Raw genomic sequence first — 13,575 nt, forward strand, 5'->3', positions numbered from 1 at the left:
ATGTGAATTTCTGTGGCCACTGCACTTGTGAAAATATGCGTATTATCTCAAACTGTGATTTCTGATTGTTTTAAGTTCCAACAATGGCCATTTGCTAGAGAAACTATACATGGAGAGAAGATGTATCAGAATCTTATTGTCATAAGAGATCCACTCGCCTATATGAGCCCATTATACTGTAAAATGTTGATTCCAAGGTATTTCAACAAAGCCATTCATTATCCAATTATATTAAATCTCAGGATGGTAATTTTATATAATTGCAGGTAGAAAGTCCACCCTCAATTGGTTTTAATAGGTATTTAACAGTTGTCACACTTTTAAGGAGATTCACTGTACAACTTTTCAAACAACCACATTTGTAGGTTTTTCAGATGAGGCATGTCAGATTTAAAGGTTCAGTGTGTTAGCTTTAGTGGCATTTAGAGGTGAGGGTTGCGAATTGCAACCAGTGGCTCATGTTGCATTCATGTGCTCCTCAGATGGTCCCATTTCCTGTGTTCATGTGCTCTTAAGTCCAAATGTGGAATCAACATGGACGAAACTACAAAGATGTGTTGGATTAGCATTATCAAAGCGCAGAGATCTAGTTCACTGTATATATTATAATTATCCGTTAGAACCATATTACAAAGGACATGTTTGCAGGATATGTAAAACATAATTTTGCACAAATCAAAGTTCATGTACACTTTATTTCTCTTTTTGCAATAAAGATTTAAGAAGGAAAACAGATTCTGTAGTCCAAGCGAGCAGGAGAAGCTGTGGTGGCTGACACTCTGTTGTCCACGTCCATGTAATAGATCGATAGATAGATAGATAGATAGATAGATAGATAGATAGATAGATAGACATGGCTCATTCTAAGGTAATAAAAACGGTTATGTAAAGTCTTTATACACCACTGAAAACATGGATATTATATTGCATTTCTGTCGATAGATCCTCCTAAATATTACACACTGAACCTTTAATGTTAGACATTTAAAAGGTGATAAGTGGCAAAAGAGAAGTTCAAAACCTGACATAGAAAAACATTGCAAACAAATATGAGTGAGCAACCTGTAGACATCTCAGATTTATGTAGTGAAGTCACAAAGTAGTGCCATCGCCTGAAGTCAGTGTGTTTCAGAACATCGGCACCTCGTGTTGCCGACTGACATGGCCTATCAACGCGTCTGAGCTAAATCTGTCTTCATCACAGTTTGGCAGAGTGACACTGACAACTGAGTCACACATCAAGAATCTAGCTTGCCGTGACCCATAAATGCTCTATTTCATCTCAACAACTAGACTGAAATCATGGAAGGCAAGGAAAGTTGGGGCACATTTAAGATCATCAGGAAGTTGGTTACGTCTGTGTGTAGCATCTTCGCATTGTTCAGTTTTGGCAAGAGATTCTGGTAGTTCCTAAAGATCTAAGGGACCTACTAGGGTTATACTCTTTAAGCAGATCAGAAATGTATTTTGTTACACAATTGGTGATTTACAAACCAACAACAGCACTTAAAAATCTATTCTATAACTTACAGGAAGTCAGAGTAAAGATTGACATATGATCTGAACACACAATGTCAAATACTACCCTAAGATCGAGCAGCACCAAAATTATGTTTTATCTGAATCAGTATTCAGACAAACGTAATTTACAGTAATTACCAGAGATGTGGAATTGTGTCACATGACTCAGACTCGGATCAGACTTCTGTTACAAATATGATGATTTTTACGGAAGCCTGAGCAGCCATCCATTCCGTTTTTACTCCGTTTTCCCGTAAAAACGGGATAATTATCTTGTGATCCCGATGTTAATGTTGTTTTCCCATGATAACGGGATCATTTTCTCATGATCTTGAGATAATAAACCATAACTGTATGTGTTACAACAACAATGATGGCGGCGCCCTGCTCGGCCGCGGCTGCAATTGCTCCTGAGAACATTGGACATTTAGTGGCAAATAAGGCATCTACTAGTACTGCTAGTTTAGCAGTGAAATTCAGTGTAATATATATTTTTATTCTATTTTATATTGCATATACTTATATTTATACTGTTTTTCTTTTACTTGTCTTCTGTTTTTTTATTCAGAGCCTTGCAACAAAATCTCACTCAAATGTACATGCTGAAGGTGCAGTTGAATGAATAAAAAAAGTCTGTCTAAGTCAAACAAACAAATAAATAAAACATTCAGCTGTTTGCCAGCTAAATCACGAGGACAAATCACTTTTGCAAATTGAAACAACTAAAGATTATTTCCACAGTAAAACATAGAATTATGCTTCTTCACCCCAAATGAAATGCCTGTGTACTCAATGCGCATGAACATGTGCTTTGGGGGAGTGGCTTGGAAGGAGGCCTGAAGGGAGGGGGTGGGATTTTTTCATTTGGATACATTCTAGCCGTCTCTTGCTAGTTCTCCAATGTTTCCTACCCTAGCTTTAAGTAATAAGAGACCTAGAGTGGAACAGTCCTTTGTGGTGTTTTTTAATCTTTAAGGACAGTGGGGTTGATGGAGGTGAGAGGGGTTGGGGGGCACAAAGAAAGCATCAAGACGGGAGTTTTTTGCAACCTGAAAGAATGGCTTGACATCCTCGGTTTCTCAGTGTGCCAACAGAGATTACTGGCTCCCCTTTTAGCAGCGAGTTGTTTTCTTTCTAATGGTTATGAGCTGATGAAGAAAGAGAGGCAAGACGGAGCGCATACATCCTTGACAAAATACATTTCCATGGGCAGCTGACCCAGCAGAGTGCAGGAAGATGACTGTAGTTTACCCATGGAAATAGAGAGACATGTTGGATTTCACTTTTACTACAGTCAGAGCTGCCGTCACTCCATTCACTCATCCTCTGATTCTATCCGTCGCCAATGTCATTTGCTCCACATCCATAAACATGTGAGAGGATGCCACTAGATTATGCTGTGGTGGCGAACATCAGATTCTTTCTGCCAGGGCATGTCATCAGAGGATCAGCCCCTTGGATGACATAATGTCGCATCATGTTCCCAGCGGACCTCCTCCCTTATTTTGTGCCATACAACATGCCAGCAACCCTCGTTCACACATAATCAGCTGTTTTCTCTCTCTCTCTCTCTCTCTGCATGACCCTCTTTTACAAGGTTTCATCTTGGCTGAATCTTGGAGAAGCATTGTTGTGCATGTTCTCTATGCCTTTTTTTTTAGTGTGTTAACATATATAAAGGAAATTATATGCAAAAGGGAGAAGAAAAACACACCCACATGGGGCTTATAAGGCAAGCCAGAGTGATGAATTATAAATTCCTTTCCTTTCAGAAGTAGCCCTGCCATGCCACTTCACAATCTTCATGGAAAATCAACATTCTATCAAAGCAGCTCAGAGGGCACCTCACCTTGCAACCCACTTTTCAGTCTTTCATACAGTAGCAGTTTTTATAAAACAAAGCCCACTGCTGATGGAGAAAGTCAAAAGGGCCGACAAATGCAGGGAGAGAGAAAAAGAAAGAGGAAGCAAGCCGCTGTGTTTGGAGCAGAGGTGTATATGCGTGCTTGTGTGGGAATATTAGAACTGAAGGCAAAGAGAGCAGATTCAAGTAGGCTAGTGAGTAAACACTAAAATAAAGGTGGAGAATAGAATTAAAATAGTTAAATAAAAAATAACCTAAGCTACTAGATTTATATATACCCTTACACTGATTATATATAAATAAATTGTTTTTACAGGACGACAGTGCATAAGATGAGGTTTTGTCACTTGCACAAGTTTACTATGGTAATAATAATAATATGCCCAATAATAATAATGATAATAATACTAGTAACAATAATAATAAATATAAAGACATAAAGGCTTTGGCCCAGTTGGCAGCGGCCGGCCTGGTCCTGAGATGGGCTGACCAACTTGATTAGGTTATTAAAACTGGGACAAGAAGTCAAAATTAAACACCTCATCATCAGAGAGAGTGCAACAAAATCTGAAAGTCAGTAATGTTACTTTTATCAGAACACAAAACCATAATCCTTTCTACTTCTACCGTTTTATTCATGTGTATTCCAATGTTGAGAGCAGTGTATGAGAAAACATTTTTTCTGCAATGTTAACATCCTCTGCTAGTACCAGTGCTGTGAGGTAGGATGCTACAGTAGGCCTAGCAGAGACGGGGAGGATGGTGGTAGAGGTAGGACGGAAACTGTGACACATAAATGTTAGATTTGTAATTAACTCTGCAGTAGAGAAAGACAACAGCAGTAACAGCAGACGAACAGACAGAGAGCACACAGACTCCACAATATACTCAGATGGACAGCCATAGTTTAAACTGTATGTTTAAATTTGGTATAAACGTGTGCTCTTAAAAACTATTGAGCACTGGGTGCTAGTAACATACATTAAATGTTTCAAATCTGTTACATACGGTAGGCCTTCTGCTTATATTATTTCAACATCTCTACACAAATGTGGCCTAAGTAGTGAATGTGTGCTCGTGCGTGCGCTACAGTGCCAGGGCTGAATTTTTGTCCCAATCCCCACCTGTACAATGGTATTCCGGCAGAGCATGAATGCTGTCCCTGGCTGTTGTAATAACAAGACTGGATGTACAAAAACAGAAGGACACGAGAACAGCTGCAAATTGTGCGTCTGGCAAGATCATTCTGAACCACTCATTCAAGGTGAGGAAGTTCAACATTGTCGCCATTTTGCAAGAGATTTTGCATATGGGAGGTTTGCAAAACCAACTGTGAAACAGTTTCATCTTATATATCTCTATTCCTCTCTGATCATTTTAGATGCATAAGGGTTGTTCCCACATTAGGAGGCGTGTCACAGCATTATAGACAATGTGTCTCTGCTGGATCTCATTGCCTCTTGTTGATATGAGCATGATTTCGTTCCCATTGAGATGTATTCATGACGTCCATAAAATGGAATACATTTTACATCGAGTATACCTGTCAGTTGTTTCCATCATATTTACTAAATACGCTGTCTTCCATCACCACACAAGGTCATAACTAAGCTATTCTCAGGGAGGTCCTTGCTTTCGTGCCTTCCTTCCACAAAGGCTTCCTTTCACGGCCTTCATCTATTCACACATAACTACGTGACTACGAGTCTAAAAGTAATTTCCATTCTTTCTGTCAGAACAGCCCTTTTGCTTTTGCATCATATACAAATTCCATCACACCATGGCATGAAAAGGACTCCTTGCTTTCATTAGAGACTTTTGTATGCTGTAATGGGAGTTACAATATAAATCTCTACATCATGTTCAGACATTAATTTACTGGAGCTCGAGATTAGCTTGGTCGAAACAGTGACAGAGGAATCAGAGTTAGAGCACAAAGGGCACAAAGAGAGTTAGATCACTTTATAATTAGTCTTGAAATGTCACATTGTCAGATAAAATAAAAATGAGCAAGAGGAAGGTAGCAATTAATGAGGATTCTCTTCTGAAATGTACCTAGTACCTACTAGCAAACTTCAAACTAGTTATTTAAAATCAGGGTGCAGCATTACAATTGAGGAAATGTCTTAGTAAAGACCATATGATGTGTAAATTGGTTGCTTAGAAAAATCTGTAACACAGACTAATTAAAGTGATAAACTATGTGAAGCTGAAGGCACTGTAGAATCACAAAATTATAGTTTAAGGGGGCAATATACTAAACATAACACCATTCCTTTAGAATTCTAGGTTTGTCTATTTTTTTTTTTGTTTTATTTATATGTTGATACATAAAGAAAAATGTGTGTCTCAGAGTTAATTGTATTCAAGAGGTTTAGAATGAGTGGCAAATATCCAGTCAAGTTAACCTAGCTGACATTACAAGGTCATTTAGTCAAATGTTATTAGCATGATGTTTTGTGGTGTGTATGGCCTGTTATTTTTGTGAAATGTGAACTCCTTCCAGTTTCCATCATTATTCAACATACACACACAGTGTAAAGTCAGATGTGTGGACAATAACTATTTCATAGTTATTTTACCCTTCACTCTCAAGAAGACACAAGCTAAAATTTTGTTAATTTAGTTAAACAGTTTAACAATTAAACTTGCAAGCTGGGTACATATTTTGTAACATCTAATATCTACATGAGAACACTTTGTGTGGTGCGATTCATTTTAATTTAGTGATGTGTAGATGCTTACAGTAGTGAACACTTATTTTCAAACTACAGTGAAGAAGAGCTGGTGCAACCTGGAGAAGATACTGTATATTCCACTACCAATCACATGATGTTAGTTTTTCTGTCTGACTATGACACTGTCTGCAGCTCAGCAAAGTTGAGACGAGCTAGTGCTCCCATTAAAAACTAGATTTTGAAGTCTAAAATGTAATTCACATAATTTGGCTGGTTCAAAACCAAAGGTTATGAGATATGTGAATATGATCTATACACACACATACATTAGAGAATATTTAGTAAACCAGAATAACAATTTCGATGCTCTTTACAAGAAGTCTAAAGCCTTGTGCTCAACCATCATACACCGTGTATCAGTAATAAGAATGGCATATTGTCTCTTAATAATGCCTCAGTACTTATTATGTTGTATTATTGTATGTATTGACGTAAATTCATGCAATATTTTATTCATATCTCAATGGCTTTTAACTCAATATGACATACTGATCCATGAAATTGATAGTATTTGTCATCTTTGGTAGTTTGGATCATCTTGTAAACTCATACAGCAATATTGGTCCAGTACAGTATATTGTAGCTTCAATAAGTTGATGATAATGTCAGCAGTGTTGTGCTGATTCCCACTGATGGATCCCAGAGTTTCATAACCATCTCAGTTCCAAGCAGTTAGATGCATGACACACATATGCTATGCACAATATGGTTGGCTGTACATGGTAGCTGCCATTAAACATCTATGTGACACTAAATAGCCCACAGCATAAACTTATCTTTATCGGAGATTAGCCCTGGCAGTGACAGAAACTGAGCTTTCTGTGTGGAATTTGAATTGTTCGCGTCTCTTTACACTGTCCAAAGACATGCTGGTAGAATAAAGACTGAATTTCCCATTACTGGCTTTACCTTAGGGCTTTGCTTTATCGCTTTCAGTTTTCAGGACTCTATGTACTACATTCTATGTGAAAAAACAGTATAGATATATATAATACATTTCCTACTGTGTGCTAGTGTGTGTGATGTACTATTGTATATGTTGTATGGTGACAGATCACGTGTAAACTGAAATGCAGTCAATGTATGATGCATGTGTAGGCTGTGTGTGTAATCTGTATATGAATATGATGATGATACAGTGCAGCTTAGAGTATGATACTTCAGGGATATTGAATGCCATTTTCTTTACACAAGGCGTGTGTGTAAACGAAAGCCTGAGACAATGTATGCATTTAAATTGGGAGATCCATTACATATATCTCTAATCACACTCATATCCATCTATCTATTTACATGTTTGAGTGTCAAAGAAGGATTTGCAGCTATTCAGTGTGCATAAAGCTTTCAATTCAATGTGAGTAGGGTCTGCAATTATCTTCTGTCTGTCTGATTAATGTTTTTTTTGTTTTGTTTTGTCTTTTTGCAGAGGGAAAGTAAAGTGAATGGTGCTGCCACGTTCCAGCGAGGGCTGCAGCTGTCTGGGTGTATCAGTTTTATTGGCTCTTCAGCAAAAAACAAAAAATGACAACACAAACAGTTACTAGTTTTAGTTGCTAGTTTTAAATGGTTATTTGCTGTTAAAGAAATGTGTGTTGAACTCTAGGGAGTTTGGTCACCTCACCCAACATGTGACAAATGTGTTGTATGTGAAAACACTTATTAACACCTCTAATATCCACATAAGAACGGTTTGTGTGGTGCAATTTATTTTAAATTTTAATTACTGATGCATGTGAAAACATTTTGTTTTTATGTTGGATTTTGTTCCAAAAGGTCTTTCATAATGGAGTTCACTAATGATGAAGACATTGTTAGCGATGTAAACAAGTAAACAAGCCTGGCAGCTTTAGATGTCTCATTAAGACAACACCTACTTTGCATGCTCTATTTTAAAGTCTTGCAAGCCACTGGAGACACAGAGGCGATTATTGTGCCAATCCTCTCACCATATGTCGTGCTAGGGGACCAATGGGCCAAACTCTCAAAAAGGTTTAAAATGGCAGAAATGCATTAGAGGCTATTACAACTTTCACATTCCTGTTTTTATCTCACTTCTCTAACCAAATTTTCTCCATAAAAGTGGCTTAATATCAGTGATAATTCAGCTTATGTATAAGTATATGAGCTGAAGAAGAAATTCTAATGAAATGAGTCTTCACTATTTTCTAGCAAGTGTTGCACTTTGTGGATTTCTGTCATTTGTCATTGCTACATTACGCTGATGTGGTGATGGTGTATCGTAATCAGCACAGGGGAAAACGCTGCCCACAATTCCAGAGAGCACTGTGCTTTCAAAATGAAAAGGCATGACAGTACAGTAAAAATAATCACAAAAAAATAGAACTGCTTTTCGAGGCTGTTTGATGTCTTAATATACTTTTATATCGCCAGCAGGCAAATGGCTGTCTGCTCTATGTTTCTACATGTGTGGCTGAATGCTGTCCAGTACAGCAACTAAAAAGCCAGTGTGTTTATTTACACTGGTGAAATGTAAAGATATAAAGTTTTTTAATGTTTAACTTTTTTCCTCTTTATCAAATACAAATGTTTGACCAGACATCTGTACAACATCTTAGTTTATTACAATAGCTACATCTGAGAACCTTAACACATTCTCACTCCCAACTCATCACGCTTGGTCAAGACCCCTTGCCGTCGCTTGTTAAACGGGCATTACGTAGTTTTCAGCGGCCACTAGTGGTGCAGATTTAAGATTGCAACCAGGTGTGTGCTCGTACGCGTGCTTGCTTGAACTCATGAGCGAGCATAATCGAAAACACAACCGCTCTCATATAGAAGTCCAGCAATAAACTCGGAAATACCGGTGTAACACCAAAATGCGTGACCAATGACATTTTGTGACAACACCCAAATGACGATGTTTCCCTAACCATAACCAAGTACTTTTGTTGCCTAAACCCAACCAAACTGCAACCGCTTCACATTGTTAACAAAGCCTCTGGCGCTTAACTTCCCATTTGGGTCATAGAATAGTTCACACATTTTGGTGTCACACCGACATGCCGGCTGTGGCTTTTCTCCAGATATGTTCAGGCTCTGTTACTTCAACGTACCTTTCATTCAGCACAATGAGACACAATACTCCCAGAAAAAAGGCAGAGTGACAGCGGCTATAGACATACAGGGAGATAGCTTCACACAACATGCTGGAAACTCAGGTAAACTCCCTCTGCAACACTACAGTAATATTTTTATCAGCTGCAGGTTGAACTATTCCATGATAACTTTACATTTACTGCATTTTGCCAACATGCTACATCATACATACTTGCCTGCTGCTTTTCAGTAGGCTAACTTTACTATCTGTGTATCTTTCACTGGAGGCTCAGTAATGTGAGCACAGCTAAATGTATTGGATGATAAAAAAGGTTAGTGAGCTAGACTGAATATTATAATGAGATTGTTGCTACACTTTATAACAGTTAGACTGCAGTAAGTAACTTTGCTGCCGTGGTAGCGGATGGCTCTTCCACAGTGTTGTTGTCGCGGTTTTGTTGCAGTATGTATTATGTGGGTCACATTAGACTGAGAGGTGGAGAAGCTGTGTACCTGAGTATCGGTAAATTGTCACTAAATCTAAATTGAACGTTACAAAGGAAACAGCAGCGGCTCCGGACTAATGTAGTTTTAGTTGGTTGCCTTTCCTTGCATCACAATAGGCTTACGTTAGTAAACATATCGATCTACATTTGCTTTGTACCGTTACATCCTTTCTTGCAGGCTAAATGAATACTTTGACATAACACCGGTGGTACACAAGACAGTAAAATGGGTCGCATTAGTTGGTGAAGTAATGTGGAAAGCGATAAAACTTTGCACCAGATAGCAATAGCAACTGTTCGTCGTTAGCCGGCCAGCTAACGTAACTCTCTCTGCGTTTCTCTAGCCTTTCTGATGTTTACTGTTTTCACCGGCATAATCTGAATCTCATTTTATCTGACAGATGTCTGTTTCACACACAAACACTGGTCAGGGTAAGGAGAGTCTGGTTTCTGGCCCACCTGTCCACCCCACCCACCTCCTCACTCACTTGGACTTTGCTGTTATTTGCTATACAACTGCTTTTAGCACCCATAAATGATGCTACATGGCTCCCCCAGTGTGTTTAACTATGATGCTAAGGGGCTTCCCAGAGTGTTACAAACTCAAGCCAACAGTCATATGTCATATGTGATGACTTGGGAGTGAGAACAGATTGGAGAACACAACACAAATACTGATAAAAGCAAATCATTTAAATTGGCTAGTTAAATAAACAAAATAAGTTTAAAAACATGATAGGCCGTAAAAATGTTTTGTTAGGGTGAGATGTGACCCTAACAAGACATTTTAACTAAAATATGTACTTATATTTTACGATGTGGTGCGTACCTGGGAATAATCAATTTAGATCTAAATTAAACTGTTTTCAAAATATGGCTTTCCAAAAAAAGTGGACTCTTGGCTCAACCCCATATGAGGGGTAAGTTAAGCCACATGGGTTCAGTGACATCAATGGCATTTTATCATCCAAACTCAAATGCCAGGTCCCAACATTCAATTGCATTTAGTAGTGAAACACTGCAGCTATGTCTCCTAGTTTTTTCATATGAATGCATCACTTTAAAGTCGTGTCGTTGATCGTCATGTCCAGTGATGAATGGACTTCCATTTTGTACCTCTCCCACTACTCTGTCTAAATCTACAAGAGGAGTTGAAGCCTGTCAGTGTTCCATTCATAGAAGCATGAAATGATGGTTTCTGGTTTAAATTGCTAACCCTAACCCATAATGTCACATCATTTCCATGATGCATAAGTATGCAGTGTAAAATTACACTAAAATAGCTCATCTTCCCCCAGGTGCCCTGTGATGGACTGGCGACCTGTCCGGGGTGTACCCCGCCTTTCACCCGATGTCAGCTGGGATTGGCTCCAGCACCTCGCGACCCTGTATGCAGGATAAGCGGTTGACGATGGATGGATGGATCTTCCCCCAGGTCTTTTGGCTCAAATTACCTGATCCCTGCCATTTTAACAAACTGGTGTCATCCACTACATCTTAAAGCACTAACACATGCGTAGGATTTTCCCAAACCTGTCTGTAATTGTTCATGACACATGAATCAGGACTCATTGAACAGAAAAACTATTTTTTAATCTTAAATTTACTTGTTACTTGTTACCACCCTCCATCACAGGGTGACTAAAATGATTAACTCTTCAAAAATGTGTATTCATATAACCAATTGTCTATGGTTGCAGAGAAACAAGGGCTGGCTCAACTTGCCCACAGGTGTGTCATGCCGAAAACTGTAGATGAATATGTAATATCCAGTAATTTACTTTAGCTACACTGCAAGAGGACCCCTGTGAACTTTAAATGAAAACAATAGTTTGTTATATTTTTATATATTTGACGCTTTGCAGTGAAACAAGGATCATGCCATTTTGGCGATATGGGGGTGCTCAATGTCAGATTTTACATAGAATACCAGTTTTCTCCCAATAAGTTAATACACAGCCTATTACAATATACATTTCAATGTTTAATGCTGTAAATATAAAAAAAGAATAAAAACTTTCAATAAATGTTTTTAAAGTACATAGCCCTAACCCTGGGGTGTCGCATGTGAAGGCATAGCGTGTATTTGTGTGTGCGTAGTGGCAGAAGAGGAACACTTGCTGAAGAGACCGAGCCCCAGCTTCACTGGTGTTGTGCAGAGTTGTCCGCACCTCGCGGGACTTTCAGATAATTTATCACCATTAATGAACCACACAAAAAGTATTTAATCGTTTTTAAATAGCCAGCTACTTGAAATAGACCCGCGAGGAACCGCGACGTGCTTGCATTTGTCGGCAGCACGCAAAGCTCTGCACAAGAATGGCAGGCGAGAGAGAGAGAGAGAGAGAGAGAGAGAAAGAGAGAGAGAAAGGGTCCACAAAAAGCCTGAGTTTAGCTGGAAATTTACAGTGTAAGTTGAATGAAAAGAGACTGCAGCTCTGCAGCTTTTCAAGATTAAAGCGGCGCCACCTTGAACTAAAATATGTTGCTTCTCAAAAGTGTTTGTTTGACCGAGTTGAAGGCATGTATGTTTCAGGATGGTATCACTTCCGCCTCATTTTGAGCCAGGAAAAACCCTGACATCATGTATTAGCATGGTCTGGGGGTAGAAGTAGAATTTGTAGTCACTACTAATTTCCATTCATATACACAGCAGCAATGTTGTTTATTGAGATTGTTTGTTGTTGGTTAGAGAACGCCTATTGTCGAGCATTATTAATACATTATCATAATGCAGATGCAGCTGAACTTAAATATGTTAGGCACACGAGTGGCTGAGCTCTGAACCCGTGCATTACCTAATAAAGACTCACTGGGCCCAGGGGCTTCATGACCTTATTCAGTAGCTAGTGAACATTTACACATGGTATTCTCTGTAACAGCAGACACAGGACTGCGGTTTCCAGATGCTGGAACTCTGCAAGCTTGGGAAGACACATAAGAAATGTTACAGTAACACAGTGCAACCTTGAACATCCAAAGATGTTTTCTTTATCATTTAAGTCATATAGAAATTATTTTACTTGTCTTTTCCCAAGTAGTTTCAAGGCTGTTCTCTATTTGGACTGACAGAATCACCTCACGTCTTGCTTTGACTCCAGCAAAGACTCAGTAAAGTCTCTGAGGCACAAACTAACACAAGAACAACTTGTCTGTGGTCAGAGGAGGCTAGGTTTGCTGGAGCTGCAGAAGAGTATTTGAAGATTCAGACCACACACTCCATGTCCCCAGCAGCAAAATACAGAGCAGGAGTGCAGACATGGTTCAGTCAGTTCCTTCCAAGGAGGCAATCTTGGCATAAATGAATCTTATACTCCAGGAACATTGGGGATCTAATCTGCCTCCCTTTCCTCTGTAGTTTTATCTTTTGAAGCTGAATGTTTAAAAAGATAGAAAGTACCTAAAGGTTTGATACCCGAGGTGTCAATATTTGGACGTTCTGTAGCTCAGAACAGCACTGCACCACGTTTCACCAGCACTAGCTGCTAAAAGACCTGTTTCACACTGATTAAGTAATTTGTGGTTGTGCACTTTGGCAATTGTTTTCATTATTATTTATATTAATGGATCAAATGCATTACATTGTGGACGTGTCCTAGGTTTAGAAGTGTCTCCGTGCCGCCTGGCACACTCAGATGTGGCAGTTGCTGCTTGCTTGTCCCACTTCAACTCCAACCAGACTTTTGGACATTTGGACTTTCTGGCTCCATACAACTGACGAGCACTAAATCCAAATGCAGGCTTCAAAACATCTCTCCGGAAAGCCGTGGATGATGTTATGGTCATGCTATATTTTTTTACAGACTGTAATCTCAATGTGGCCCCATTTACTCCCGGTATTAACATGGGATCTGTATCTGTACAGATTATCTGGATCATGACATCTGAT

General features: G+C 39.0%; 1 protein-coding gene across 2 annotated transcripts in view; it reads left to right on the plus strand.

Moving 5' to 3' along the window:
- gpr27 (G protein-coupled receptor 27) overlaps nucleotides 1-11,046 on the plus strand; it is a 23,365-nt gene extending 12,319 nt beyond the window's left edge. The window contains exon 2 of one of the 2 annotated variants that reach the window (XR_006821538.1): nucleotides 10,985-11,046. The gene's annotated coding sequence lies outside the window, so the exon portion shown is untranslated. Of the gene's footprint in view, nucleotides 1-7,549; nucleotides 7,640-10,984 lie in introns of those variants that run through there. The other variant, XR_006821539.1, reaches the window with a different exon arrangement.
- The last annotated feature ends 2,529 nt before the right edge of the window (nucleotides 11,047-13,575 follow it).

This window comes from Micropterus dolomieu, linkage group LG18 (assembly GCF_021292245.1).
Source record: "Micropterus dolomieu isolate WLL.071019.BEF.003 ecotype Adirondacks linkage group LG18, ASM2129224v1, whole genome shotgun sequence".
Classification (NCBI taxonomy): Eukaryota; Metazoa; Chordata; class Actinopteri; order Centrarchiformes; family Centrarchidae; genus Micropterus; species Micropterus dolomieu.